The following is a 10,951-nucleotide window of genomic DNA, read 5'->3' on the forward strand; positions in this document are numbered from 1 at the left end:
GGTCTCCCTCTGCTCAGGTAACTCCATTGGACACGGATGAGAGGGGCTGAGCACAGTCACCTTGTGGAAAGAAGAGATGTGTGTTGCCAGACAGTCCCTGCAAAGCTGCAGCCTGCAGGAGACTGTTGTGCTTAGGGCTGTGGTGGGAAGAGCACATCCCTGTGCCAGGAGCTAGCAGGACTCCATCCTTAGCGCCCACTCCATGGCTTGAGTGTCATCCCCACGCTCAACAGCCTTGTCAGCCTTGACAGCTCTTGGAGCGTGTTGGAGAAGTCAGTGTTTTGGTCTGTTGAAGGCCTCTGGGGCCCAGAGCTCCTTGTTAGGAAGAAGGGATGAAGTGTGTGAGCCGTGGAGTCTTCAGGGGGCAGATGTCTTGGTTTTGAGGCCCCATGACTTGTGTGATTGGTGAGAAGGACAAGGTTGGTGCTGGACATGAAATGGTTAAGGACTCCTTGAAGCCCAGGGGCTCCTCCTGTGTTGAAGAGCAGTTCAATCAGGGCCCATTAGTCCTTGTGGTTGACAGATTCCCTCTTGGACTTTGGAATCCCTTTTTTCTTTAGTCTTGTCTCTTCCCAGACTGGCCTGGAGTGTTCAGTTTCTGCATTGGCACAGGCCTTTTTGCATCTTCTTCTACAACTTTGCCAAAGAATTTCTCTTCTTTCATTTAATATGCAGACCCATTGCATGGGTAGATTTATTCTTGAGGAAGGGCAGACTGGAGGCCCATATCTTATTGCCAAGCGCGATGAGCCTTTGTCTTCTGCAAACACCCACGTATATACCAGTTTTCAAAAGCAATTTGTTGGTGCACAGAAGGAAATCTGGCAGGCTCTGATTGTATCCCTGCAGAATCTATTGGTTGATCTTTGTGTTTCCTTGTTTGTGTGTTTCTTTTCAGGTCAATCCTAGTGTTGCCCGTGGCTCTTCAGGAGGGGAGGCTGTGAACAAGGCTGCAGCAGAGGGAGCTTTGCCTGCTGGCGGGAGCTGTGTGAACGTTTGCCAGGAGCCCGAGGAGCTTGGTAAGGAGTGAGCCCAGCCTGCTTTAGAGAGATGGGAGACAGCTGCTCTGAGCCTGCCTCTGACAGGAAGGGAGATGAGAAGAGTTGAGTTCTTGTCTCAAGCAGGGTTGGTGCTTCCTGGTGCCTTTAGTTGCAATCCTGCACTGGCACAAGCTCCCCGAGCCCTGCCCCTCCATGCTTTTCCAGAGGCTCTGACACCGAGTCCTCTGCTGTGGCAAGAGAGCCGGGAATAAAGCTGAGCTGGTGGCAGTTGTGTCACCAAGCTGCGTGTCCCAATTGGTTCACAGCTCCCAGCAGCCTTCAGCTTCAGCCACTGCAGTGAGGACTGACGTCTCTGCGTCAGCCCAGAGAAAGAACAAGGCTGGGCTTCTTTGTGGGAGCTGGTACTGTCTGTGTTTCAAGCTCTCCTGGGTGCCATTTGCACTGGGAGTGTTGTGAATTGATTGGCGTACTTCAAAACTTCACAAGACTGGAAAACTTGGAAGGATCCCTGTTCCCTTTAAAGAGCAGGCTTCAAATTCTCAAGTGAGAGTGTGCCTTTCCGGCCATGTTTTACAGCCTTTGCTAGCAGGACAGTTTACTTGCAAAGGGAAAGCTACACAGAGGCCAGCATTGACTGAGAGTTGCCTTTCCTTCCCAGATATCCATCTGATCTACCTTGCCCGAAGGGCTGCCCTGCGTGGGAAGAAGGATCAGAGGGAGAGCCTGTGACCATCGGGCAGGTGGCATCCCTCTGTTTATAGATCTAGTTAGAGATTTTTTATCTTGATTTATTTATTTATTTTATCTTGATTTATTTATATAGTTACTAGTATAGATTGATAGAGTTGTATAGGTGTATTTATAGGTGTATCTATTTATACATCTGTATAGTTTGTATGTATAGTTATGGATTTTATTTCCATGTATATAGTTTCATTTATAGATTTTCTAATTTGCATTTATATATGTAGATAGTAACATTTAGATGCACACACAGTTCCATTTCTAAATGTGCATAGTTCTTTAGTTAGAGCTATATGGATGTATAGGTGCATAGATTGAACTGTGTAGGCCCAGGCTGCATTTTTGCCTCTTTCCCCCTTGGCTGCCTTTTTCATCTCTTGTTTTTCCCGCTGTGCCCCTTGTGTCCCCCTGTGCTGGGTCCGAGCTGGGGCCGGGCCAGGCGGAGCAGCAGTTGCAGCCCTGGCTGTCCCTGGAGCGGTGGGAGCTGCCGGTGGCCCCAGGCACTGTCCTGTGAGGAGCTGCTGAAGGACGGTGAGACTGAGGGGGCTGAGGAGGCGCTGATGCTGAAGGGACGATGGAAACCTTGAGGTGTTGGGGGCACTGAGGGCTGTGGGGGAGCAGAGGGCGATGGTGGCACTGAGGTGACAGAGGCACGGGCTGAGGGCTGTGCCGGCTCTGAGGGGACACAACGGCTCAGAAGGGACTGAGCGGGGTGAGAGGCCTGGGAGAGGCCGAAGAAACTGAAGAGGGGGCTGGGGGTTTGCCGAGAGGACGGCGGGGCTGAGGGGATGGAGGGGGCCAGGAGGGAGCACACAGAGCTCAGGGACTGCAGCTCTGCCAGGCCTTGCAACCAATTCCAGAGCCTCCACTTTTGCCACCACAGCTGTGCTGAAGAGCTTGAGGACATCCAGACACTGCCAGGAGGCAGCAGGGAGAAGCTGAAGGCCTGGAGCAAGAGCAGTGAGCAGGGATGTGCTGGGGCCACGCGAGAGCCTGGGTGAGGCCCCAGGGCTGGTGAGGCCGGGCAGGGCTGAGGGTGGCGTGGGCTTTGTCCGTGGGCGCTGCCCGGCCGGGCAGGAGCGGCCCCTGCCCGTGCTGGGGCTGCTCAGCGCTGCTGCCCCGGCCGGCACAGGGGCTGTCCTTGGGCAAGGCAGCTGTGCCGGCAGGGCCCGGGAGCTGTGCCGGGCTGCCGGGAGATGCGGGACAGTCCCGCCGCGCCTGCGCTCGCCACACGCTGGCCCGCTCGGCCTGCTTGTTCTTCCCAACCCTCCTGGGGAGGCTCGGAGATTTTCGCTTCCCTGCTGGAAGTGCAGCTGCTGCCAAGGGAAAGGTGCCAGGACTGACTCGCTGTTCCCTTTGCCTCCCAGATGTCCCATCTGCTGTCCCTGTCCAGGAGAGCTGCTCTGCATGGGACGAGAAGACTGCGGGAGAAGCTTTGAAGATGGGGCGGCTGATTTGTTCTTATGCAGTTCTATGGATATTTAGATTGGGACTGTGACATTTGTATATTTTAAAATAGTTTTGTTTTATATATTGCATGAAATATGTAATATTTAATCTCTATTTGCATCTGTAGATTGTTATATATGTATATATATATGTATTTTGTTCTATTTAAACATGTATGAAGAGCTATAGTTGTATAATTTTATCTATGGAATTCTCAGTACAGGGTTATTTAGAAGTAGACACTGATATTTTTATATTTCTATATGGGTTGTGAAAACTGTAGTAATCTGTAATAAATTAAGCTGTTAAACACCTCACTAATCTTTGTCTATAGTGACTTGTAGAGGTTAGCAATAAATTAAGTTTTTTCTAACTGAAGTTGGTATTTGTATATTTTTACGTGGCACTGTTTTGCTAATATAATAAATGACTTTTTTTAAACTTAATTGAGATTTTGATAGTTGTGTATTGTCAGTGCAGGTGTAGCAATTTGTAATAAATGCCATTTTTCAACTGCAATTGATTCATGTGTATTTGTAGCTCAGCTGTGCGGCTGCAGCAATCTTCAAACAATGACATTTATCAGCTGAGATGGGTGGTTTGTGATTTGTGCTCTCCAAAGCAATGGGCAGATGGAAATGCCATGACGCTGGAGGATTTTGGTGATGAAAATCTCCAGCCACGCCCAGCACATGCCCCACTTGCGCTCAGGCTGGGCAAGGAAAGCGCAGATTTGGGATGGCAGCAGAGCCACACGTTGGCTCAGAACTCGCTGCACAGGCCTGCTGAGAAAACTCTGGGACTCAGCTGCGCGTACAACTCCAATCAGGAGGCAGCGGGGCAGGAGAAAGCATTCACAATGAAAAAAAAAAAAAGAGAAATTGTGTCCAAACAGATGTGAGGATACTCTGGGAGTTTGATCAAATGCTCTAACTCACCACTGCCTAGGCTCATCTTCAGCAAAACTAGTTTGTTAAAAGCTGAACACCTTCCAGGAAAGAGAGATTGCACTTTCCCCTTCCCTTGCCTTGCTGTGTGAGTGGAAGATGTCCTTAGCACAGGGAATTGTTGCCCTTCAGCACCTCCCTCACTCCCATGAAATCAAAGATTATGTGCTACCGCGTGGCACCATAAAGGAAAACAGCCCTGCCCTGGTGACAGTGTGTGCAAAGTCTTCCCTCCTCCTGTCCCCACATGGCACAAACTGAACCATCCCCTTCCTGTCCAAACTGCGCCTGAGCTGAGGGAGGGCTCCAGGAGCTCAGGAGGCTGCAACACCACCACAGGTGGGAAGGTTTTGCAAAGCTTCCTAAGCATCAGTGAACTTTGGCTTTGCCGCTCTTCCCCTGGAATATTGTCCTGCTCATCAACGGTCTTGGAGGACACCGTGCCGCCAGCTCCCGCAAGTGAAGTTTGTTTTCTTCAGGGCTGGAATGGAGGAAAATGCAAATGGTTATTTTTAGAGTGAAATTTGGGGGTTGGTGCAGCTGGGTGAGGTCCGTTATTTGCTGTGGAAAGTAGAGGAAAAGCTTTAAATTCCCACCAGAAGCTGACTGCCAGCCCACACAGAGACCTGAATGAGGCCCAGGTGTGCTTGCTGCACGCTGGTCCAAGGGAAAAGCTGGAACAAAGTCCCCTTTGATTGGAGATTGAGCCTCTGTCCTGATGGGACACTTGTGCTTGGCTTCTTTTTCCCCCATGGACTGAGACTGATGAGAGAGAGACAGTTTTCTCTTGTTCCGACTTGGTTCTTGTTGGGGGTTAGGTGTCCTTTTTTTTGTTCTGGCCTCCCCGTGGAATTTTTACCCATTAGCTGCAGAGACAACCTAACTGTGGGTATTTAATGGGTGATTGATAAAGGACAAAGAGTGGCCGGGCCCAGGGGGGGAAGGGGGCAGGAAAGGAGGGTGGGGACAGTTTTTGCCTGGGCAATACCAGGAATTCCTCCAGCCCAACCGTGCGGAGATTTCGCTGTGTCTTATTGGCAGGCACCAGAGCAGACCGAAAAGCACCTTACCTCTCTCAGAGGGACTTGTGAGCAGAGGAGACGGTCACGGCCGGATGGGCTCCCCGAGAATCCCTCGGTGCCGGCTGGAGCGTGATCGGGTCATGAACTCGCTCAGCAGCTCTCACAGGGTCCCATCTGGGTCACCAAAATGTCAGCGTTCAGGAACACACATAATCACAGATTGATTATATACAGGTGCTTTATTGAAGCGTGTGGGAACTAGGGGTATCAGCAACACAAATCTAGCTCCATTGTCTTTGTCCAAAGTGCACATATTTCTACAATTTCAGCTGTAGCGTAATCACTAGAACAACCTTATCAATATTGCTTCATTAATATTGCTTCATTAACTTTATCGATATTGTTTCATGAGAGTTAGCTCATCCTTGTACGAACATGTACAAATCTCATCTCTGGGTGGGTATCTTGGAGACCCCAAGCACCAGTTCCTGTTACTGTAAACATTTCAGCTTGCTAGACCATCCCTAATACCAAACATTCTTGTGGCCTAATTCTACATGATTTTCAGAAACATTATTCAGAGACATTTAACCCCATAGTAACAGAAGGACCAAGGATCCACTGTGACACTGCAGGGCCCAAAGAACCAAGGATCCATTGTGACTCCACGGAGTGTCATGGAACCGTGGAGACCATGGTGACACTCCAGGGCCTCATGGAACCATTCTGACACCAAGCTGGGTGGGAGTGTGGATGTGCTGGAGGGCAGGAGGGCTCTGCAGAGGGACCTGGACAGGCTGGATCCAGGGCCCAAAGCCAACAAGGTGAGGTTTAACAAGACCAAGTGCCGGCTCCTGCACTTTGGCCACAACAAGGCCTGCAGTGCTCCAGGCTGGGGACAGGGTGGCTGGACAGCGGCCAGGCAGAAAGGGAGCTGGGGCACTGATGGACAGCAGGCTGGACATGAGCCAGCAGTGTGGCCAGGTGGCCAAGAAGGCCAATGGCCCCTGGCCTGGATCAGGAATGGTGTGGCCAGCAGGAGCAGGGCAGGGATTCTTCCCCTGTGCTCGGCACTGCTGAGGCCACACCTCGAGTGCTGTGTCCAGTCCTGGGCCCCCAATTGAGGAAGGCCATGGAGGGGCTGGAGCGTGTCCAGAGAAGGGCAACAAGGCTGGTGAGGGGTCTGGAGCACAAGTCCTGTCAGGAGTGGCTGAGTGTGGTGGGTTTTAGATCCAGCTAAAATCACCAGAGTACTTCTTTCTGTCTTACTGTGAGATAGGGATTAGGAGAAGGGCAAAACAGGCTTAAAACTTAAAAGGAATAAAGAAACTTTATGAACAGGACTACAAGAATAAGAAACAAGAATAAAACCTCCAGAAACCTTTCCTCCCCACACACCCAACATTTCCTTTCCCAAGTGACACGGCAGAGACAAAACCTGGGATTTTAAAGCAGTGCCAACTATACAATAGTCTTTTCATCAGTCTGTGCAGGGAGAGGAGTTTTCTCTTGTCATGCCATGGAGAGTTCTCCACAAGAAACAGTTTTGTCGTCAATTTTCATTCTACAAATGGCAGTCACCCGGGCACAAACTCTGCCATCTCCTCCCATTTCCACACCACTCAGAGTTGTGTTCATGGGCCATGAGCTAAGGGGTATATTTTAAGGATGAATTACTCAAAGGCAAAGGTTCTCTTCATCTCTGAGAATAGAGGTTTTCTTGTTCTCTCCGTGGGGGCAAAGGGTCTTCATCAGCTCTCATCTCCCTCTCTCTCTGTTCAAGCTCTCATGGGATCACAGCTACTCCACCATCTGCTTGGCTTCATCAATGGATACCTTTGCCCAGATCTACAGCTTGAATACTTCAATCCCCCAATACTCTTTCATGAATTAAAGGAGTTATTTTTCAGAACATAATTATTCATCTCCATGGCCCTACCAAAAGACTATTTCAGCTTATTAGAGCATCTCCTCACTCTCCTTCCATCTGAGGCTTGATTCCTTCTTTTACTGACCTTGATGTTTCACATTGTCTGTTTACGTGTCTCTTGGTTCTTTTCTTTTCCTGGAGAGAGGATTAAAGTCTGCAGGTCTCCTCTGTGTAGTGGAAGGGTTAAATCTGTCCCAAGCCATGGCAGGCAGTGGTGGTGTGGGATTTCAGGTGTGGCTGGTGCCAGCTCTCAGGAGCTGTCTGTGCGGGCCGGGGGGCAGGGGGGGGGTGTTGGCGAGTGTCATCAGCCGTGGCCTGGCCCAGCCTGGGGGCCGGGGGCTCCCCTGGGAAGGGCTTTGGCCACCCCGCTGGAACGGGACCCGGAGGGCTTCCCGGGAAAGCCAGCACCGCAGCAGAGCCTGGCCTGGCCTGGGGGGGATCCCGCAGTCTCCATCTCCCCCCGGGAGCAGCTGGGGTCCGGCCCAGCCCCCCCCAGGCCGCACAGGCCACGGGGGAGCGGGGCCAGCCACACCAGAGCTCTGCTGCCTTTCAAGGCTGCAAAGAAAGAGACCAGTTCCTGGCCTTGGGTTTTTAAAAGGTGCCATTCACAAAGGTGAAGTTACTTTGCAGTGGTGCAGAATGCTGTCAGTTGTCAGAACTGGCCAGCTATTGGCTTCATCTCAAGCACAGAAGGAACTCCCCACAGCCTCTCTCAGAGGAATCACTTCTGTGGCTGTTTCCCACTTCTTTCCCTAAATGCTAAACTACCACACCCTTTGACCATAACATAATTCTCAAAACTCAAAGATTTCAAGGCCTTATTTAAAACCAAGTAAGTTCCTCCACTATCAACCAAAAATTCTACTTCTTTTCTTTTTGCCAGTTTCATTTTTATAACCAGGGGGTCTGTTGGGGTGGACTCCCTGGGTCCTCCTCAGTCTTCTTGTGGATGTGTGACTGCAACCACCCCTCCTTTCCCTTCTTTCTTTTGGCCATCTCGCTTCCACTTTGGACACTCATTTTTCCAGTGGCCAAATTCTCCACAGTTCACACATTGGTCTCTACCCAGTCGAGACGGGCCTCGTTTGGGTGATCCTTGTCTGTGCTTTCCTTTCTCTTTTCCTTTCTCCTGTACCACGGCTACTAGCTTCTTCATTTCTTGCTTATATCCCTCTTCTCAATTGCTGAAAACTCTCCATGCCTCTTCCAATAAGGCTTCTAAGTTTCACCCATCTGCCCCCCAAAGCTTTTGGAGTTTACACCTCATGTCCCCCGTGGATTGTTCCAGAAATAGATTAACTAGCTGCTGTATTCCTACTTCAGATCCCAGCTCCAGTGGTGTGTGTCTGTGCATCGCGTCCTTCCAAGGATCTGGGAATTCCAAGGGAGATTCCGAGGGACCTTGTTTGATTGCATATAAGGCTGCCCAGTTCATGGTTTTAGGTCCAGCCCTCTCCACTCCCTTCACTCTCCACTCCTGGGAGCTTTCTGACTTTCTCCTTGCACTTGACTGATTTGGATCCCATTGTGGGCCCTGTAGAGGAAAGTATTCTTTTCCATCCATTTGTAAAGTTTTATAATGGTCCTTTGCCAGGTCCCCTGCTGGTTTTAGAACCAATTGTTTCTCAGTTTTGGTTAATGCATCTAATAACAATTGTGTGTCACTTCAGTCTGGGTTATGTTGATTGACTATGTATCGTAAACATTTGGCAGTGTTTACTGGGTCACTTTGATAATTCTTTGTGACCTTTTCTCTGGCCTCTGTGTCGAGAGGAGAAAAGGGTTCCTTAACTACCATTGGCCCTTCTGTTCCTATTGCTTCCCACAAGGGTGCCTGTAGTACCTGCTTTCTGCTCCGGGATGCAATCGGGCTACCTGGGGGTGTTGGGGCTGATGCCCCCTTAAAGCTGTCGGGAGGAGGTGGAGGGGAAATGGAGCTTCCAGGTCTGGAGAGGGCAGAGGGGCAAATGGAGCTTCCAAGTGCACCTCTTCCTCCTCCTGCCTCCTAAAGGGAGGGCTGATTAAATTAGTACAGTTCTGTTCTTGCTGGGCTGCTGCTGGATAGGCCTTACTCAGCCTGATGCACCTCTGGCCGAGGCTGCAGCTCCAACAGCACCGTTTGAGCTTCCCTTTGTTGGCCTGATTTTCTTTCTCAAGGGCCAACACCAAAGGATCAGAGGGAGCTTTGATCCCACAGTCCCTCTGCCATTCAGGGTTATTCCAGAGGGAGAAAAACATAACACAACCCGAAAGCTCATCACACTTCCCCTGGTGTCTAAGGAAAAGCATGAACTGCAGCAGGGTGTTGTACTCTGCAGTGCTACTGGGGGTCACCTTGCACCGTCATCCAGGCGATCCAAGGGCCACCAGTGAGAACAATATTTTATTGAACTCTTTTTGTTCTCAGTGCCCCCAGTGCTTGTGATTTCTTTCCAATGTGCTAAGACACATCCCAGAGGGCTGGCTCTCGGTACCTCTTTGCTATGTCCTGCCCTCATTATCCTTTCCTTCTTGTCTTATCCCATTTCCACCTAAATATTTTCTCACAATTTCTCACAGTCTTTTCCCACTCTTCTTTGTGCACAGCCCAAGTCTGAGGCACAAAATGGATCCTTCCACACACAGGCTTTAAGATCTCAGGCTCACGACCAACCTGTCTTCGCTCACACTGCGGGCACCCCCTCGGCTGTTGGGCAGAAGAGCAGTGCCAGCGTGGTGCACAAACCTTACACTGGAATAATACCCACGCAAAATGTTGTCCCTGTTGTGAGTGAAACACCCCAATAGCACAAATACACACTATTCCTGGCATCCCTTCTGTTCCTTCTGGGATTTCCAGATCTTTAGGAGAGGGCTGTTCCCAATCCAAAGCTGTGATCTTTCCGGCAGAAGTTTGATAAACTCCCTCTGATAACACCCACACCTTCCCTCTGTCTGTCCAGTGGTGCCCTGGGTTTACAAACTCCCAAGGGTCCAGGCCAATCCTCTGGGGCAGAGGTAGTCCTTTAATTTTCCTTGCCAGGCTTGTAGTGTTCTTTCAGCCCTTCCACCACTTGTTATGACTAATAAGATTGAACAAGCAGCGTATCCAAGACAGAAAGCGAAGGAAAGTTACCAGTGTGCTGGGATTATAACTTTTGACACAAGAGAGCAGTATTGCTACAGAAATACACACAAATCACTAAAAGCTCTGCAAAAATACACAATGACCACTAAAAATATTACACAATGAAGAGGAAAAAAATCAAAACTACGCTCTTAACATCACAAACTACTCTTCTAATTGTACTAACCAGGTCTCAGCCACTGTCTCAGTCACTCACACGCAACCAAAAGTCTGGACATAACTCACTTCACCAAACAGCAGCATTAACACAGGGGTTCGTTCCAGCCACCCCCAGAATTGCCAGTGGCCAATCCCTTTGGTCAATGAACCCCCCTTTGCCGGCCCCAGCCGGTACCCTCCTGCCGGCCGCGCAATCAGCCCAAGCGGTCCCTGCACCGCTCACTGACCCATGGTCACTTGCAAGCCCACCTTACCCCAGCAGGGACGAGGCTATGCGCAGGGACGTCTCCCTGCGGCTCAGCAGCAGCCCTTTAGTCCAGACCCCCCGAGGCTGGATTATAATACAAACCGTTTGATCCACGGGCAGCAGGTTCCTCGTCTATCCCTGCGGTGAGCGCACGAGTTGAGGAGTACCCCGAGAAGATCCCGGGGCGTGCCTTGGGGAGTCCATCCCCCGTGTGCTCCCACAGGGGGATAGAGAGGACTCCTGCCTGCCTCCCCAAAACTGACACATGGAAAGACTCTAAAACTGCAGTAGTTTTAAAGTAGCTTTGATTATTTATTATTGACAG

The 10,951-nt window shown here is 50.4% G+C and overlaps 2 long non-coding RNA genes across 2 annotated transcripts; both read left to right on the forward strand.

The window, feature by feature from the left end:
* Nucleotides 1-1,753, forward strand: LOC131590243 (uncharacterized). Its single transcript, XR_009280044.1, has 3 exons — nucleotides 1-17; nucleotides 899-1,019; nucleotides 1,660-1,753. It is a non-coding gene; the product is annotated as an uncharacterized LOC131590243 (long non-coding RNA).
* Nucleotides 1,754-1,849: 96 nt separating this feature from the next.
* LOC131590227 (uncharacterized) lies at nucleotides 1,850-3,456 on the forward strand. Its single transcript, XR_009280028.1, has 3 exons — nucleotides 1,850-2,276; nucleotides 2,629-2,742; nucleotides 3,113-3,456. It is a non-coding gene; the product is annotated as an uncharacterized LOC131590227 (long non-coding RNA).
* Nucleotides 3,457-10,951: the final 7,495 nt, after the last annotated feature.

This window comes from Poecile atricapillus, chromosome 32, assembly GCF_030490865.1.
Source record: "Poecile atricapillus isolate bPoeAtr1 chromosome 32, bPoeAtr1.hap1, whole genome shotgun sequence".
Taxonomy (NCBI): Eukaryota; Metazoa; Chordata; class Aves; order Passeriformes; family Paridae; genus Poecile; species Poecile atricapillus.